Below are 15,387 nucleotides of genomic sequence, written 5' to 3' on the forward strand. Positions count from 1 at the left end.
CATTTGCATTCTTTTAGAGAGTCATTGAGGCCACTTGGAGGTTTATCAATGTCCTCAGGTTCACCTGAGTGATGCACATTGGTGTGGAGCTTTTTTGGAACTGCTGAAAGGACTGTGTTGTAGACTAGACATAGATGATGTCGTATCCCTCCCCCTCTGTTGAGCGGGCTGTTCAGTTTTGACATAGATGGCCTCTTTCACCCCTTTCCAACCAGCGGTCCTTTGCTGCCTTCAAAAGAGTGGCCTTGGTCTTTTAAATGCAGGTGGACTGCTGAATCTAGTCCTGATGGGCTTGTTCTCTTATGTTGTGCCATGCGCTTTTGAAGTGGTTGGCTTGTTTCCCCAGTGTACAGATCTGCACGTGACTCACTGCATTGTACTGCACATACCACATTGCTCAGTTTGTGTCTGGGTGTTTTATCCTTGGGGTGGACAAGCTTCTGCCTTAGTCTTGAAAAGGATTTTTTGCAAATGAAGGACAGGAAGTCTTGTCTGTGGCCTTGGCTGTTTTCAAAAGAATGACATTTGTCTTTCAAAGGCAGATAGACTGATGAATCTTATCCTGATGGGTTTGTCCTCCTATGTTTGTGCTTTTATGCGTTCATGAACTGATTGAGAATCTCCATAGACAAATTAAGACAACCATGCCAGAAGTAGGGAAAGCTCTTTAAGTGGAGAACGTCCTTGAGCTCACAATGTGATTGTGACGCATGGGAACAAAAAATAACACAAACTATTCAAGATACCAGTTCTGATTTCCAATAGTCTACGGTAAGGTGGTTTTCCTCAATTTTGCACCTGTACATAGACAAGTAGTCCTCAACTAATCACCATTATGGAGCCTGGCATTTGTAGTTGTAAACCTTGATGTCGTAAAACAGTCTCAGCATGTGACGTGACCTAATTTTATGACCTTTTTGTAGTGGTAAGTGAAGATGACGGTCATAAAATGAACCCATTGTTCAAGATTGTCCCCCTAGGGAAATTTCAAGGAACCTGGGATGATCTTATTCATGGCCACACCAGAAACAATTAAATCAGGGGTGTCAAACTCAAGGCCCAGGAGCCATTCTGGTCTGTGGGGTGCTTAGATCTGGCCTATGGGGATGCCCTGGAAGCAGGTATGGACCAGCCTGCAGTGCTCTCCCTCAGGGAGGCTGCACAAGGCCCACCCAGGCTCCATTTTTGGACACAGTGGCCTTCTGCAGCCCTTTGCCACTGAAAACAGAAGCCTAGGGAGGCAGTGTGCTGTATTTTCACTGCCAGAGGGTCAGGGATGGGATTCAAAAATTTTAACAACTGGTTCTACGGGCATGTCTAGGTGGGCATGGCCATGTGACTGGGTGGGCATGGCTTCTTTTTTTTTCTTTTCTTTTTTGCAGTATCCCCCCCTCTGTTATTTTGCCTCCTGGGCCTCAGGGAAGCCTCCTGGGTGAAGCAGTAAGATGGCGAGGGCCACCCCAGCACAGCTGATCACTGGAACTGCTAATTGTCGGGAGGGGGAAAAAAAATACCCTGACTGGGTGGGGGAGATTGCAGTCAGCAATGTCGAGCATGTGCACGATGTCGTACATGTGCAATAAGGACCGAGTGGGAGGGGATGAGTGGGTGGAGAGGGGTGGGGCCAGCCAGGGGGATGATATGCTGGTTCTCCGAACTGCACAGAATCATAACAACCGATTCTATAGAACCAGTCTGAACCGGTAGAATTCCACCCTGCAGAGGGCTGCAGGAAGCTGTTGTGGTCAAAAACAGAGCCTCCTTGGTTGACATTGAGCTGACCACACCCATCCTGGCCATGACCACCTGGCCCCCGAGATCAAACACAACCCTGATACAGGCCTCAATGAAATCGAGTTTGACACCCCTGAGTTAGATGGTTAACTTCCTTAGATATTGAGCAATAACATCTATTCCGTTGTGATTCTATGATGCCATATTATGGCAAATGTATCATGGTTTACCCTAAGGTAATATTTGATCTCATCTATTGTATTTGTATGTATAATGTGTTTGATTAATGTTGTATATCAGTGGTTGCATGATGTAGATCCCATATGCTAAATAAAATAAATAAATGAGTTTAAGCAATGATGGCCAAGCAAGCCATGGCTTAGAGTGCACAATGCAGCTGATATATGGTGCACAGCTGATTCATACAAGCATGTCACAGCTAAATACCATGTTGTTAAAAGTTGCTATTTATACTTAATGTTCCTTGTCTTTCCATTTACCATCCTTGCTCTACCCCCTCCTCACTTTGCTCACCAGCTGTGTATACAGATCATATTTTCTCAGGAGTATAATCCAGCATCTGTAACCCACAAAACTTAAAACAATAAAAGCATTTTTTTTTTTAAAGGTGCCACAAGACTGTTGATTTTGCAGCATGAGACTAAAGCCGTTGAAAACATCTCTTTCTTTCTCAACAACTTGTTCATGCAACAGGTTAAACCTGGAACAACACACCACAATAGTTGAGCTCACCCAGCATGTTAACCCCAAGAAAACCAATCCATTGTTGGAGGTGCAAATCTAATAGTGTTGAATGCTTTGGTTTTCAGATTTCTAGCCTAGCATCATAAGGATTCCTCCAAATTTGTTCTTAATATTCCTGGTAAACAAATAATTGGTTTGATTGCCATTGGTCCAGATGATTCATTCTTTTGAAATGTACAAACACATGTCTGGGTTCCCACAAGACCCGAAACTGCAAATTATTTAAACTCACTGTGGGTCCTTGACGCTCGCTGATCTTGGCTGTTTTCTTACAGATATTTGATTACCCATGTGAGTAACATCATCAGTGCTAAAAGGGAGTGGATATACTTTCTGTCTATATCAATGGTGGGATTCAATTTTTTTTAGTACCGGTTCTGTGGGCATGGCTTGGTGGACGTGGCATGGCTTGGCTTGGTAGGCATGGCAGGAGAAGGATACTGCAAAATCTCCATTCCCATCCCACTCCTGGGGGGAGGTTACTGCAAAATCCCATTTTGTCCCCACCCCACTAACCTACTTTCCAGCTCCATTCTCCTGTGCAGGGCAACCAAAGAAGACCCAGCCAATCAGCTGGGACCCAATGGGAGGCAGAAAATAGGTGGGGGCAGGGCCAGTCAGAGGTGGTATTTGCCAGTTCTGCGAACTACTCAAAATTTCCACTACCGGTTCTCCAGAACTGGTCAGAACCTGCTGAATACCACCTCTGGTCTATATGCAAGTGCCTAGTCCTGCTACTGTTGGGAGGAAATGTGCTTGGTAATTCCACTTCCACCAACATTGACAGGCAGGGTGGGATTCAAATTTTTTAACAACCAGTTCTGTGGGCGTGACTAAGTTGGTGGGTGTGGCTTGGTGGTCATGTTATTGGCTGGGCGTGGCCAACTCAATATCACTCACATCGAGGCACGCATCTCCTCACCTGGCCTCTTATGACTGTCGGGATGCTGCAACAGTTGTAAATGTTAAAAATGGTCCTAAGTCATTTTTTTCAGTGCCATTGTAACTTTGAATGGTCACTCCACACAAGCAAAGTATCAGCAAAGGAGGGGAAAAAACTCCAGAAAAGTCCCAGAGACAGGAAGTCTAGTCCTGCCAAGAATGTAATAAGAGTTAACGGAGAGGCAGTTTCTGTAAGCAACACCAGAATGTTTCCTTCCTGCCTTCCTTACAGGATTAGCCCAGTAATTTCTTTTAACAACAGGTTCTCCGAACTGCTTAGAATGTTAACAACCGGTTCTAGCGAATAGGTGTGAACTGATAGAATCCCACCCCTGCTGACAGGGCAAGCTACTTGTATCTAAACAAAGTGCAAACCCCACTCCTACCAGCACTGATGATGTTACCTAGTTGGGTAATGAAATGTCTGCAAGAGAACAGCCAAGCTCAGAGAGCACCAAGGACTCTATAGTTTGACCCTGAGCTATAAATATTCTCTTTTATTGGTATTTAATCCCAGCTTAGCTTAGCATGCTGCCATTCAACACCACCCTTGACTGTCCTGGGAGCCAGGTGTGCATCAGACTAATCTGGGGTTTAAAGAGAGAAACAGTGCTCAAGAGCAATGGTGAAAAATCCATTTAATCTCTTCCAGAATGGCCATCCAAAAAAGACACAATTGCTACCTAGCTATTGATTCACAGATGCTCCTGATCTGAAATACTGAGCAGGAAGTCTGAAATATCGAGCAGAAAGTCTGAAATATTGAGCAGAAAGTCTGAAAAAGAAATATTTAGGATCATCAGTAAATACCAGCTTACAGAGCTCTCCAGCATAACATTTTCAGCAAAAGGTTACAGCTCTATAACAGATGGATTCTCTGATCAAATGGATGGTTGTACTTCCTCCAGCAAAGGATGTGGTGCAGACTGTGAAATGAGAAAGGCTGAAAACAGGTTCTGGGTCAGAAACAGAGCAAAGGGTTCGATTCCCCTTATCTAAGATACTAGCTGAGGCTGGAGACAGACCAGCCTTTGGTGAGGTTGGTTTATGCTTTGGTGGACTCGCAACTTGATAGAGAACAGTTATCCAAAAAGCAGGTTGCCTGTGAAGATCATGTAGAAGATATACAATGTTACGTCTTGCCTTTGGATAAGAATGGATGATTAAGGAACATGGTGCTCCTTTTCCAAGTCGCAATATCTCTGAATTTGCATCTCAACACAGTTCACAGCCCTAGTGATTCCTACTGACCTCCATAACGGGGATCAGTTACTTCTCTACCCGACTGCAATTTCATACAACATTCCAGGTTTGATTTAAAAAAAATAAAACAATCATTAAGGAAATGACCCAGATCTACTGAAATCTCATGTTGTCGGGAATGTAGCTTCACGATGAGGAAAAAAAAAACCCCAGTTTATACGACATCTTGTGCTCATTTACAGGCAAAACTTTTTATTGGCGGATGGAGGAAGTTCGAAAGAGACTAAATCAAAACCAAAATGAGGCCAAAAAAGGAAACCTTACAAGACTGGGCCCTTCTCCATCTTTTTAAAACAAATGCTTCACAATGTGGCATCATGATAACACATCCTTGCACATCTTCGGAGAATTTTTTCTCATGAATTTTGAAGCAAGAAATGCACCTTAATTTTAGCAGTGCTACACTTTGAAGTAAATTAAGTGTAAACACATGTTTGGCCATGTTGTGAGCTGGCATATGGGGCCTAATCCTCCTCCTATAGACTTTTGAGGGGGTTTTTAATCTTGAAAAGCATGCATTTTTCAGTTTTTATTCTCTCACCCTTTTGAACACGTGTAACGTTCCTGGGTGAGGTATGGTTGCCACAGTTCTGAGTGGCATTTCTCCAGATATTTTAGTTGAAAGTAAGTGAACTATAAGAAATCTGCCCTAGAATGCAGTGAGCGTAAAAGGAATTTAACAACCAGAGCAGCACAAAAAGAAGGATTCTCTCCTGCATCATTCAAACAGGTGCCCAAATATTTATATATGTGGCAAAAATGCATTACAATCATGTATATTTGGGGAAGTTTTGCACAAAAATTGTATAAGTTAAGTGAAGTGGCTATAGTGGATGAGTGAGTAAGGTCTGATCCCAATATTCATACTCCCAGCCTATCTGGGAAGGGAGGGAGGGAAGGATGGGGAGAAGGAAGGAAGGAAAGAAGGAAGGGGGAATGGGGAGAAGGAAGGAAGTATTATGGGAAGGAGAAGTAGAAGGGAAAGGGAAGGAGTGGACAGAGGAAGGAAGGAAGGAAGGAAGGAAGGAAGGAAGGAAGGAAGGAAGGAAGGAAGGAAGGAAGGGAGGGAGGAGGGAGGGAGGGAGGAGGGAAGGGAAGGAAAGGAAAGGAAAGGAAGGGACGGGGAGAAGGAAGGAAGGAATATGAGAAGGAGAAGGAAAAGGGAAGGCATGGACAGAGGGAAGAAAGGAAGAAGAGGGGAAGGGAAAGAGGTAACAAAGGGAAGGAAGGAAGGAAGGAAGGAAGGAAGGAAGAAGGAAGGAAGGAAGGAGGAAGGAAGGAAAGATAGATCGATAGATAGATAGATAGATAGATAGATAGATAGATAGATAGATAGATAGATAGATAGATAGATAGATAGGTAGATAGGTAGATAGGTAGATAAATAAGGCACTGTCTAATTCAGGCAGGGAGATCAGACCCAGATCTCTTTATTTCTTGTAGAGAGAGAAAAAAAGTTGGAAAGGGTGTCTGTCAGAGCTCAGAAAAAGGAGGAAAAAAATAACCATTTTCTGATAAACAAAATGTCTATTTTGTAGGAGACCTAATGAGTAGCAAAAAGGCAGAAAGAATCTGCTAGCACCTTTTCTAACTACCAAATTTTTATTAAAAGCCACATAAACCTTTGTGCGCTACAGCTGATGAAAGTTTAGGCCTTTTAATAAAATGTGTTGGCTGGGAAAGGTGCTATAAGACTCCTCGTAAAAATTTACAGACAGTTGGAGGTGTCCCAGAAAGCCAGAAGTGGACTTTAGCTTTAGTCATTGGCTCATCTTAAGAAGTAGCATATCTAGCTAGGAATTAGGCGTTCAATTTCTGATTTCAGGTGTTTAAAAGTCTAATCTTAGATCTTGGATATCTTTCATAAATTAAGAATGGTCATGCAATTTGGAGCCCCTACAACTGAGTTCCTTAGAATTCAGGGCAAACCAGCATTTTCTTGTCTCTGACTGAAATTATCTTTTATACCTTTTTTTTCCTTTTAAGCTGTGATCTGTAGTTTTACCAGTTCTACATTTTTACCTCCTTTGCACTGTATTTTTTTTTTTTTTTTTAGATTTTCCTTCTTTTCATAGTACACTTTGATTCTATTTATGTCCTGGGAAATTGAACTATCTCCCAAAGGATGGGAGGTAGATTTCCTTATGCAGGTATCTAAAGCTAGAGAACAGGATGGTGGGATTATAGAATTCCTTCCATTTTTATCTCCTTTTTCCTTTTTACATGCAAGTAAAGCTTTTTGGTTTTGTGTCTCTTAGGCCTCTTAGGGTCAGAGAGAAGATGGAAATACAGTCACCTAAGGTAAATGTGGTGGACACAGTGAATATCAAGCTTCTACTTCAAGTAGTAGATGAAACCAGAGGTGGGACTCTACCAGTTTGCACCTATTCTCTAGAACCAGTTATTAACATTCTAAGCAGTTTGGAGAACCGGTTGTTAGAAAAAATTACTGGCCTAATCCTGTAAGGAAGGCAGGAAGGAAACATTCTGATGTTGCTTACAGAAACTGCCTCTCCGTTAACCCTTATTACATTCTTGGCAAGACTAGACTTCCTGTCTTTCTGGAGTTTTTTCCCCTCCTTTGCTGTTACTTTGCTTGTGTCGAATGACCATACAAAGTTACAATGGCACTGAAAAAAAGTGACTTAATGACCATTTTTCACATTTATGACTGTTGCAGCATTCCTGCAGTCATGAGGTGCCAGGCGAGGAGATGCGTGCCTCGATGTGAGTGATATTGAGTTGGCCACACCCAGCCAATAACATGACCACCAAGCCACGCCCACCACCTAAGCCACACCCACAGAACCGGTTGTTAAAAATTTGAATCCCACCCCTGGATGGAACTAGTAGTGTTTCTCAACCTTGGGAATGTTAAGATCGGTGAACTTCAAATCCCAGAATTCCCCTGGCTGGGGAATTCTGGGACTTGGAGTCCATGCATTTTAAAGTTGTCAAGGATGAAAAACATTGATAGACCAGATCAATTCTGGGAAGGGAGTTTGAGGCCTTCAACCTTTTATTGTGCAGGTCTACCCTGTTGCTATAGTTGCATCTTTAAAAGTATTTTTAGGATAGCTCCCCCACTTTGCAATTGGGGAAATAGAATGCAAAATTTTATATTTAATGTCAACTGCTAACAACTAATTGATTGTACAAAATTTAGATTTTTTTTTTAGTCTGTAAAAATGGATGGAATTAAGTGTTAAAAACATACAACTATTTTCCCTAGACCAATCCTCATCAAGGCCATCACAGTGTATCTCCAAAAGATATATATCAGTTTGTGACAATGGTAAACGTCTGAAAATCAAATTCACAGAAAAACAAAACATGTTATGAAAAGGACATAAACCTTGAAAAATCTAAGTAACAAACCATAAGAATAAAGCAGGATATTTTGCAGTGGAAGTTTGTGCATGGACTACTCTATTCCACAGGAATAGGTAGCTCTTGAGTTATAACCACAGGTAAGACCAAAATTTGTGTTACTAAGCAAGACAGTTGTTAAGTGAATTTTGCTCCATTTTATGACCTTTCTTGCCACAATTGTTAAGTGAATGACTGATGTTGTTAAGTTAGTATCACAGCTATTAAGTAGCTTACCCATTGACTTATGTCCAGTTTAATGAAAAAATGGACTAGAACAGGGGTCGCCAACCTTTTGGACCTCAGGGACCACCAAACTCATAATTTTAGATCCCAGAGACCACTAACTGGTTCTGTGGGTGTGGCCTAATTTGTGGGTGTGGCTTGGTGGTCATATGACTGGCTGGACATGGCTTGTATGTAAATATTATAAATATTTATATAAATATTGAATTTTTTATAAAAAAGAGCAACTTTTACCCAAAATTAGGCAAAGCAGGCAGGCAGATTGAGTTGCTCACAGAATCACAGATTCATTCAGAAATGTATCTTTCTGCCATTGGCTAGCTCAGTCTGTCACATAAAATTTGCTTGCAAGTAAACACATAAAATTAACTCACAACACACCATATATGTAAATATTGATTTTTTTTATTGAAAAAGAGCAACTTTTACCCAAAATCAGGCAAAGTCGGCAGATTGAGTTGCTCACAGAATCATTCAGTGATCTATCTATCTGTCATCGGCTTGCTCAGTCTCTCAAATTTGCTTGCCGTGTGTCTGCACTGAATTTGCTTGCAAGCAAACCTTCAGTCCCAAGGGAGGTTCGGCTGTGCTTAGCTAGAAAGCAAGAAATCCAACCATTTCCTGCTTCCTAGCTAATATAAAGCTCCCAGCACAGCAGAACAGATGATGGTCAGAAAAAGGAAAAACAGATAGAATAGAATAGATTCTCCTGCTTGGAGCAATTTAGCAGGCAAGTTTACCAGGTAAGGAGTGAGTGGGCAGGGAAGGCCCTTGCGGGCCATGTGGGCAGCACAGCCTCGTGTTTCTGTGCAGCCTGGATTAATTGCTTTGTGTGGGTGCTCTGGGGGTGAGATTTTTCTGCAGTCCACCAAAATTTTCTCATGGCCCACTGGTTGGTGACTGCTGAAGTACAATATAGACTAGACTAGAGAAGAGAAAATAGACTAGAGAATAGAGTAGAACAGAACAGAAAATAGACTAGAGAATAGACTAAACTAGATGTCAGGATTCTGGCAGTTGCTCTAATTAAATCATGAACCTCAAGCCAAATTTCAGAACCTATAATGAATTTATTAGGAGCAAACATGTTGACAGAACCTGGTTAAAGCTGATTCTGAGACACGTAATCCACTATCACCCTTGACCCCGGTTTCCCCTCACCCCTTTGGGTGCATCATGATTCATATTCTCCAACGAAACATGTCCATAGCTGAGAGTCATCAATCATGTTCTCCAATGAGAGATTTGCGCAGCAGAAACTTCAGTGGCTTAGTTACAATCTCTGCAAGTTATGCATGGAATGCACTTTTGATTCCAAACTGCCGCACTGCTCTTCCAAACTCCTCCTTCCCCCTCCCGTTTTCTGTTGGCAACTATAAAATGGGCATAGAAACGTTTTATGAGTTGAGACTAGACTAGATAGAGTAGAGTAGAGTAGAGTAGAGTAGAGTAGAGTAGAGTAGAGTAGAGTAGAGTAGAATAGAATAGAATAGAATAGAATAGAATAGAATAGAATAGAATAGAATAGAATAGAATAGAATAGGAGCTGGAAGGGACCTTGGAGGTCTTCCAGTCCAACCCCCTGCCCAAGCAGGAGAATCTATTCTATTTCAGATAAGTGGCTGTCTCGTCTCTTTTTAAAAACCAGCAATGATGGAGCACCCACGATTTCTGAAGACTTTACTAGTTAGAAGGTTGCAAATGCTGATTCCATGATCCTAGGACACTGCAACTGTCATAAATACATGCCAGTTGCCAAGAATCCAAACTCTGATCATGCGATGGTAGTGGCCGTAAGTGTGAAAATAGGTCACAAGTCACTATTTTGGTTGTGTTCTAACTTCAAACGATCATTAAATGAATGGTAAATAGGTAAATAGGATTCCATTATCTGCAGTACAGTGGTGGGATTCAAAATTGATTACTACCGGTTCTGTGGGCGTGGCTTGGTGGGCGTGGCAGGGGAAGGATACTGTAAAATCCCCATTCCCTCCCCACCCCACTAACCTGCTTTCCAGCTCCGTTCTCCTGTGCAGGGCAACCAAAGAAGACCCAGCCGATCAGGTGGGACTCAATGCGAGGCGGAGAATAGATGGGGGCGGGGCCAGTCAGAGGTGGGATTTGGCGGTTCTCCGAACTACTCAAAATTTCCATACCGGTTTCTCCAGAACCAGTCAGAACCTGATGAATATCACCTCTGCTGTAGCATTTGGTTGACTATTTGCCTCTGGTTTTAAGGGAAATTGTATCACCTGTGAATTTATAACCTCTTTTAGAGGAGAAATGGATAAAATGCTGGCACCGTGCTCTTCTTTTTTTTTTAAAGCCTTGTGAGAAAGTTAACCTTAGTGTGATCTTCCATCCCTGCTCTTCTTGCAACATTTAAGTAATTCTGTAATAAAAATGGATTTTTAAAATTCCATTTAATGGAATAAAAATGTAATGCAGTACAAATAAAAATGTAATACAAGATAAATAAAAATGTAATAAAATTATAGGATACATAATGCAGTGAAAATGTAACACTATATAAAAATGTAATAAAATTATAAAATATATAATGCAGTGAAAAATGTAATACAGTATAAATAAAAATGTAATAAATATGCAATTTTCTCCAGAAGCTGGTAATGGAGGACACCGAATCACGGAAAGGATCTGAAGTGAACTGGAGATACAGTGTATTGTACTTCCTTTCATCACAGTCCTTTCGTAGACGATGAAAACATATGAATTGCATCCATATCTATATTTTTAAAGCGCCTCCCTCTTTTACCACCGTTGCATGCATGGATCTAGTAATTAAGGCACTAGGGTAGAAACCAGGAGGCTGTGAGTTCTAGTCCCACCTTAAACACAAAAGCCAGCTGGCTGACTTTCAGCCAATCAGAAGGAGATTTTGAGTTCTAGGCATAAAAGCCAACTGGGTGACTTTGGGTCAATCACCAGGAGACTGTAAGTTCTAGTCCTGCCTTAGGCACAAAAGCCAGCTGGGTGATGATTTTTGAACCAGTTACTAGGAGACCGTGAGTTCTAGTCCCACGTGAAAATTGGCAAGGGAACTTTGAGTCATCTCACAGGATTGTTTTTGTAGGGAAAATAGGACGAGGGAGGAAGGAGTATTACAAGGAATATTATAAAAATAAAAATAAAATCTAGAATCTAGATAAAGAAAATAAAGGGAAAAGGTACTGGTGGTGTATGCACAGCCACTATCCTAACCTTTTCACATCCCCTGGTCTTCAATTTGTCTCCCTCTAGCCTGACTCCCAATTTTCTACATAGATACCTTTGACCTTTAGTTGTGGTGCTTAGAAAATAGCAATAGAATTTAAACTTATATACTATTTCACAGTGCTTTATAGCCCCCTCTAAGCAGTTTACAGAGTCAGCATATTGCCGCCAACACAGAGGTTGTATTCAGAAGGTTCTGACCAGTTCTGGAGAACCAGTAGCGGAAATTTTGAGTAGTTCGGAGAACTGGCAAATGCTACCTCTGACTGGCCCCGCCCCCATCTATTCTCTGCCTCCCATTGAGTCCCAGCTGATCTGCTGGGTCTTCTTTGGTTGCCTTGCACCGGAGAACGGAGCTGGAAAGCAGGTTAGTGGGGTGGGGAGGGATTTTTCAGTAACCTTCCCCCAGGAGCAGGAAGGGAATGGAGATTTTACAGTATCCTTCTCCTGCCATGCCCACCAAGCCACGCCCACCAAGCCACGCCCATAGATTCAAAAACATTTGAATCCCACCACTGCCCCAACAATTTCGGTCCTCATTTTATCGACCTTGGAAGGATGGAAGGCTGATTCAACCTTGAGCCGGTCAGGATTGAACTCCTGGCAGTGGGCAGAATTCGCCCTGCATACGGCTCTAAATGCAGAAATCAAAATCAAAACTTTTTTTTAAAAAAAATGTTACCTAGCATCTTCCCCTCTTGGGCCATTTTTTTTCTGGTCTTCCCATAGGTGCTGCTCTTCGCCAATTTTTCCCCCCTGCGGGATAACCGTGGCATGCAACTTGATCCTGATGTCAGTTTGGATAGAACATTTTTTCCCCCCTGTTAGGGAAAAAAACAAATAGACGGGAATCTGGCAAGCTGCCAACCGTGCTTGGTGTTGTCAAACATTCTGGCAAGCTGTGTTTCTAATTTAGACTCCAGCAACATCTTTACTAGGAAAAGCAGAATCACGGGAACGAAAACTTTTGCTTCGCACATGGCAGCAAAGGAAAATGGCTTTTTAAGGCATCTGGAGATTATATGCTGCTGGAAGGGATGTTTAAGAGCCGGACACAGCCTCTCCAATGTAGCGGAAAGCTAGAGTCCTTTGCAAACTGCCAACTCACAGATCTAAGGATGCATCATGCAGGCGGTCTTTCTCCCATGAAACCACAACTTTCTCTGTCCCTTTCACCTCCTTGAGGGATCTAGGACAACTCGCTACAGCCAACTCAACAGGGCACAATTCAATGCTGTATTAATTATTTCAGTTCCATCTATTATTCGGGACCACGTTTTCGTCAAAATGATTGTAACTCTTGTATTTCTGGGTTGACTGTCTTTATTTTATTATTATTATTGGTCACGGTTCTGTTGAAATTAAAATTAACTTTCGTTATTGGTTGAATTGTTCTGCAGTGAGTTGGCCGTCACCAGTTGTCCCATTCCATGGTTATGAGCGAATTCTAGAATGAGGAGAAAAGTTACAATGAGGGGAAAAGGTTAAAATTTGGCCATACATAGCCCTCGACACCTGGAGAGCTAAAAGAGGAAGAAAATAGTCCTTCAACGCTTCCTATTTATGAAAATGAATAGGAATGAATGAAGACAAATAGTCCTGGACTTACAAATATTTGTGTAGTGACCATTCAAAGTTACAACAGAACTGAAAAAAGTAACTTGCGATCAGTCTTCACACATATACAACCATCATATCACTACGGTTGCATGATCAAACTTTGGATGCTTGGCACTGGCTTGTATTTATGATCATTGCAGCATTCCGGAATAATGTGATCACCATTGGCACCCAAGTGATCGACCTGATTTTATGACTTCTTTTTTGTAGCAGTCATTAAGCAAATATCACAGATACTTAAATGTATGGTATTCAGCTTTGTTCGGGTGTTTTCTCAGTCATTATAGGTGTGAGGATGAGATTCTGCCGAAACGTTGCTACAACGTTAAAAGCACAACTACAATGACGTGGGAAAATACCCAAACAAAGCTGAATGCCATACATGTAAGTACCCGCAAAAACTTAAGAATATATATGGCTACAACTTTAAAAGCACAACTACAATGACGTGGGAAAATACCCGAACAAAGCCGAATGCCATACATGTAAGTACCCGCGAAAACTTAAGCAAACACACACACACACACACACACACACACACACAAACATATATACATATATATATACATATATGTATATGGAAAGTTAACTCTGTTGTTCCTGATATTGTCTGTTCATGTTTTTTCCTTTGGACATTTGGACTCTCACCTTGTGGCCACAGGTGAGACAGAACATTTATATATATATGAAGGTCTTGCCGTGTTTGGGTGTTTTCCCATGTAAGATTGAGAGCATCTTGGCAACATTTCAGTGAGGTCCCACTCGCCATCTTCAGGCTGGTGCTTTCAGCTTCGTGCTTGTGCGAGGAAAGCGTGATCGGAGCTGCCGTCTCCTTATATATATACTGGTGGGGAGGTTGGCTGTGTTGTCATTTCTTGATTAGTTGATGGAGTTGATGTTTGCAGATTGACTGGCTTTCTCATAAGAACATGTGTGGCTGAGGTATTGGCTGTGTGTCTATCGGCCTCCTGTGTTATAGCGACCTGGGTAATGGGCTGTGTGATGACCTTCTGAGTTCTATTGTTGAGACATCCTGGGTCTTGTGCTGTAATCTCCTGGGTTGTAATGACCTGGGTGATGGGCTGTGTGATGACAATAGAACTCAGAAGGTCATCACACACACACACACACACACACACACACACAGCAAATTTTGAGCCTGGATGCAAAGTATATAAAAACCATTGGTACATTATCTGTGTCCATGTCTGTATCTGTATCTGTATCTATACCTATACCTCTATCATTTATCTCTCTCTCTCTCTCTCTCTATCATCATCCATCTCCATCTCCATCTCCATCTCCATCATCTACATCTACATCTACATCTACATCGATATCCAGGCAAGGGAGAAAGCAACAACAAGAGATAAGCCTCCTTTGACCAACATGACGGAAGTAAAAAAAACAGAACTAATTACGGATGGGAGGCAGTTGAGAGGGCCTACCATGCATGCAAGGGCTAAATTGATTAATGATATATAAAGACAAAGATCTCTGCAATGGTAGCTTAATACTCTGACAATGTCAGCAGAGGCTGATGAAAGCTTAGTAAGTACATTAAATGTAATTTTAAGTTCCGGAGATGGCAGGATGTCTGTTTCTTCTTTTACAAGTAGACCTGGAACTTGTATTTTTAGAATAGTTTGTAATCTCTCTCTCTCTCTCTCTCTCTCTCTCTCACACACACACACACACACACACACACATACACACCATCGAGCTACAAGTTTCTAAGAAAAGTGCCAATATTGCTGCTGATATATTTAGCCAGCTTTTGCATCCAGGCTCAACAATTGCGAAGTTTCTCGAACTCGACCATTTTGCCACACAAGTGGGATTGTAAATTGTATCAGCCTTTCCTATTTCACAAACATTATTTGTCCTATAATCCCCACTTATTCCCCCTGAGCGGGTCAGTATCCTGATTCCCCAAGGCAGATGTAGACTAAGGAACGGGAGGCTGAGAACTTTTTGCTTAAGACCTCCAACTGAGTTCACAAGACAGAAGGGATTTGGATCAAAAAGCTGGTTGTGTTTCTCAGCTTGATTTCTTTGTGGCTTTCAAGCAAACAAGAAAACAATTATCCCACCGGGAGGGGCAGGGGGAAATAACCATCAGGGCCTGGAAGTATGTGTGCTAACAGCTGGAAACCAGGAGAGGAGGTGCCAGAAACCACATCACTCTGTGGTAGCTGCTGATTCTAGCATGTC

The 15,387-nt window shown here is 41.9% G+C and overlaps 2 long non-coding RNA genes across 3 annotated transcripts in view; one reads left to right on the forward strand and one right to left on the reverse strand.

Annotated features, from left to right (window-relative positions):
• The window catches only part of LOC148125913 (uncharacterized), a 46,507-nt gene that overhangs the window by 30,719 nt on the left and 401 nt on the right, over positions 1-15,387 (reverse strand). The gene's annotated exons all lie outside the window — the stretch shown is intronic.
• Positions 1-15,387, forward strand: part of LOC148125914 (uncharacterized) — a 53,363-nt gene that overhangs the window by 8,693 nt on the left and 29,283 nt on the right. The gene's annotated exons all lie outside the window — the stretch shown is intronic.

This window comes from Pseudonaja textilis, chromosome 4 (genome assembly GCF_049901715.1).
Source record: "Pseudonaja textilis isolate UNSWEBS1 chromosome 4, rPseTex1.2, whole genome shotgun sequence".
In the NCBI taxonomy this organism is placed as follows: Eukaryota; Metazoa; Chordata; class Lepidosauria; order Squamata; family Elapidae; genus Pseudonaja; species Pseudonaja textilis.